This window comes from Theropithecus gelada, chromosome X (assembly GCF_003255815.1).
Source record: "Theropithecus gelada isolate Dixy chromosome X, Tgel_1.0, whole genome shotgun sequence".
Classification (NCBI taxonomy): domain Eukaryota; kingdom Metazoa; phylum Chordata; class Mammalia; order Primates; family Cercopithecidae; genus Theropithecus; species Theropithecus gelada.
This window is the reverse complement of record NC_037689.1, coordinates 14,652,053-14,656,064: the sequence shown is the minus strand read 5'-3', so window position 1 is coordinate 14,656,064 and position 4,012 is coordinate 14,652,053. Positions and strand designations below refer to the sequence as shown.

The window sequence follows — 4,012 nt, the reverse complement described above, 5'->3', positions numbered from 1 at the left end:
CCATGACTGTACTGTATATTGCAGACTTCTGTACTTTTTTTTTTTTAAAAAAAAAAAAACAAGGTCTCTTTCTATTGCCTAGGTTCCAGGCTACAGCCTCATCCTCCCAGGATTAAATAAACCTCTGACCTCAGCCTCTTGAGCAGCTGGGACTACAGGTGCATGCCACCATGCCTGACTAATTTTCAATTTTTTTGTAGAGATAGAGTCTCACTATGTTACCCAGATTGGTCTCAAAACTCCTAGGCTCAAGCGATCCTCCCACCTCAGCCTCCCAAAGTTCTGGAATTACAGGCATGAGCCACTGCACCTGGCTTACTTTACTCTTAATAGTAACATAGCTATCACCTTTTGCTCTTATCTTGCCAACCAGTGTTTAGCAGACATACTTTAACTGATTTTAGAGGTAAATATATGGAAACAGAGAATGCATAAAATGTTACAGAATACACTTTGTGATCCTGAAATGCTGTGGGATATCCATTAATTAACTCTTGGCTGAGTACCTGCTATGTGCCAGATTCTGTCTAGCACTGTAGTAGGTACTAGAAATAAAGTGTTTCTTTTCTTTTCCTTTCCCTTCCCTTCCCTTCCCCCCCCACCCCTTCCCATCCCTCCCCCACCCCTCCCCTCCCTTCCCTTCCTTTCCTTTCTTTTCTCTTTTCTTTTTTTTTTTAAGACAGAGTTTCGCTCTTGCCCCCCAGGCTGGAGTGCAATGGTGCGTTCTCTGCTCACTGCAACCTCCACTTCCTTGGTTCAAGCGATTCTCTAGCCTCAGCCTCCCAAGTACCTGGGATTACAGGCACCAGCTACCACGCTGGGCTAATTTTTGTATTTTTAGTAGAGACAGGGTTTCGCCCTGTTGGGTTTCACAATATTGACCCGGCACAGTGGCTCACGCCTGTAATCCCAGCACTTTGAGATTACAGGCCAAGGCGGGAGAATTACCTGAGGTCAGGAGTTCGAGACCAGCCTGGCCAACACGGTGAAACCCCGTCTCTACTAAAAATACAAAAAACTGGCGCAGGCAGTGCTCGCGGTGGCAGTGGGAGGTTCAGTTGTCCCCCGTTGGCCCCGCAGCGCCGCACTAGGCGGCCGCCGTTGCAGTCTGTTTCCACTTGCTTTTTAAAGACAGAAAGCTCATGGTGCAAATTGTCATCTCCAGGGAATCCCTGTGCTGATCCTGTATGGGAAAATTATCCACCTGGAGAAACCTTTTGCAGTCCTTGTCAAACACACCCTTGGGTATCAGGACTGTGATGAACTTGGCCACGAGACTGGCACTCAGTACCTGGTGAGAGCACTCATCAAAGACAGGATCCTTTTCAAAACTCGCCCCAAGCGCATTATCACCAGCGTTCCCAAGAAAGTATGAAAGAGCCTCGGATTTTCCCTAGAGAGAGGCCAACTCCTTGGACTCGTGCTCCGCTGCCACCTCGAGGACGGCTGGACGGTTCCCTGGGACCACAGTAGGGTCCTGTTCTGAACATAGGCCACCCACTGGGTGTGAACGCGGATCCCTTCCTTATGGCGGCCGGTTTTCTCGGTGGAAATCTGGCCGCATTTCCAAGGAACCCATCTCCTTTTCCAGCTTCATCAGGGCTTATTGGCTTCAAATCCAGCACCTTTCCCGGCTGGTGCTTGTGACCCAAGCATAGCTTCTTTTCCAGGAGGGATGAATCCCACTGGCACAGGTGCAGTTTCTTTCCCAAGGCCTGGTGGCCTCTTGGGGCCAGGCCCAAGATGAGGCCCCACCCTAAACCCTAGGACAGTGGCTCTTCCAGGCCCGGGGCCTCTGTCTAACCCCAGGTTAGGGGGTCTCCCAGGACCAGGTCCTATGTCCAACCTAAGGGCAGGTGGTCTCCTGGGAGCAGGTCCTGACCCCAGAAGTGGTGGTCCCATGGGCCCTGGATCTGGACCTAACCTGAAAGCAGGTGTTCTGTTGACCTTCAGGAATGGTCCTCCCAATTCTAGGCCAGTTGGCCTGGGCCCAGGACCTAACCCCAATCTGAGATCAGGCTTTTTAGGGACAAATCCTGCCCCCAGGTTAGGTGTGTTTCCAGGCCCAGGCCTTGGGCCCAATCCAAGACCAAGTGGCCTAGGCCCAGGCCCTAATCTAGATGCCAGAGCAGGTGTTCTCTTGGGCACAGGACCTGGTCTTAAGAATGGTTGGACCTCAAGGCCTCCATCTTGTCCCCATTCTAAGAGCAGCAGGTCTTTTAGGAACAAATTCAGCTTCTTTGTCACAGGCTTCTGGAAACATGGGCACAAGCCCATCTTCCATGGCAAGAGTACCTGGCCCCATGGGCCCAAACTCGGGTCCTGGCTCTCGCCCAATTGGCCTTCCAGGACCAAATCTATCTCCCATCTCAAGGGCTCCTGGCCCCATAGACCCTAATTCAGCTCATTTCTCAAGGCCAGGGAGCCCCATGGGGGTAAATGCTAATCCTTTTCCCAGGGGAGTGGGTTCATCTGCCTTCTCTCAGTCTTCTGGCACATTGACATCAAATCCAGCTGCCTTCCAAAGGTCCGCTGGCCTCCAGGGCTCAAATCCAACAGTTTTGCAAAGAGCCTCTGGGCCACTTGGCCCCAAGCCAGCTAACTTCCCAAGGACCGCTGGCCTGTAGGGTCCAAGTCCGACTACCTTCCCGAGGTCTACTGGCCCATTAGGCCCCAGTCAAGTTACCTTCTCCAGGTCAGCTGCCGGGCACCTGGGCTCTTCTCCAGCAGGCCCTAGGGGTATCAACCCAGCTCCTTTCACGAGGCCAACTGGGACCCTGGGTCTCAACCCAGCTTCCTTTCCAAGGATGAATGGCCCTGCAGGCAAGAGTTTGGTCCCATTTCCTAGAGTGGGAAGCCCCCCTGGCACAAACCCAGCTGCTGTCCCAGACCAGGGGGTCCAATGGCTGCAGTGTCCCCAAATGGAATGTTACTCCCTTAAACACCATTTTCCCTCCATGACTATCTTAGTTTATAGGCACTGTGGTTCTCAGCAGGGACTATCTCTTAGGTAAAAGGGTAGTTGTGGAGCTACATTCTGAAGAGCATAGCTGGGCCTTAAGTTCAAATGAGCCATCTTTTTCCTCTGCATTTTTCTTGACTGAAGGTGAGATGTTATTTCTGGCATGTGAACTGTGGCAGGTGGGAATAATCTTGGCCTTGAGAGAAAGGATCTCCAGCCTCCCAGAAGCCTGCTGTGCTTTCATCACACAGTTTTCTGCCCATTGTTTCTTACTAGTTTCTTGAATTGCTCTTGTGGACTTTTCCTCAAGGATACATTGGCCTGCGGGTCCCAGTTCACATGTAGTCCCCTGGTCACCATTGGAGAATCAGTTCGCTGCTCTCTAGAAATGTGGCGTTGGTGAACAGACCATTCTTCCATGGCTCTGACCTGGGCAGCTTGGACCTGGTCATCCTCTACCACCATACCTTTCCCTGGGGGCTTGAACACAGAACAGGGAGATGGACAACCACTTCAAAGACCCACCAAATGCAGTCTCTGCTTGACTGACTGGGCCTGCAGCTCCCTTCTCCTGGGACTTAGAGGTAGGCAGATTTAAGGCTCCTCTACTCATCCAGCTCCCTCTTCACTGGTACTCCCAATCAAAGAACCTCAAAATTTAAATTGATGTGGATGGGAATATGGGAATTGGGGTGAGGGGGATGAAGGGAAGAAATCACTGTGCTTCGTTCAGCCTGCTGTGAAAGGATGGTTGGTGGTTTTCCTGCATTGTATCTTTTCTTACTGTTTCTTTAATAAATGGGATGAGAGGACAAAAAACAAAAACAAAAACAAAACACTTAGCCAGGCATGGTGGTGCACGCCTGTAATCCCAGCTACTCGGGAGGCTGAGGCAGGAGAATTTCTTGAACCCAGAAGGCAAAGGTTGCAGTGAACTAAGATTGCGCCACTGCGCTCCAGCCTGGGCAATACAGTGAGACTCCATCGCAAAAAAAACCAAAACAAAACAAAAAAAAGAAATCAGCATATCATGGTGGATCACAGACCACG

The 4,012-nt window shown here is 50.9% G+C and overlaps 1 pseudogene; it reads left to right on the top strand.

Moving 5' to 3' along the window:
* Positions 1 to 1,027: 1,027 nt before the first annotated feature.
* On the top strand, positions 1,028 to 2,941 carry LOC112616442 (annotated as a pseudogene).
* Positions 2,942 to 4,012: the final 1,071 nt, after the last annotated feature.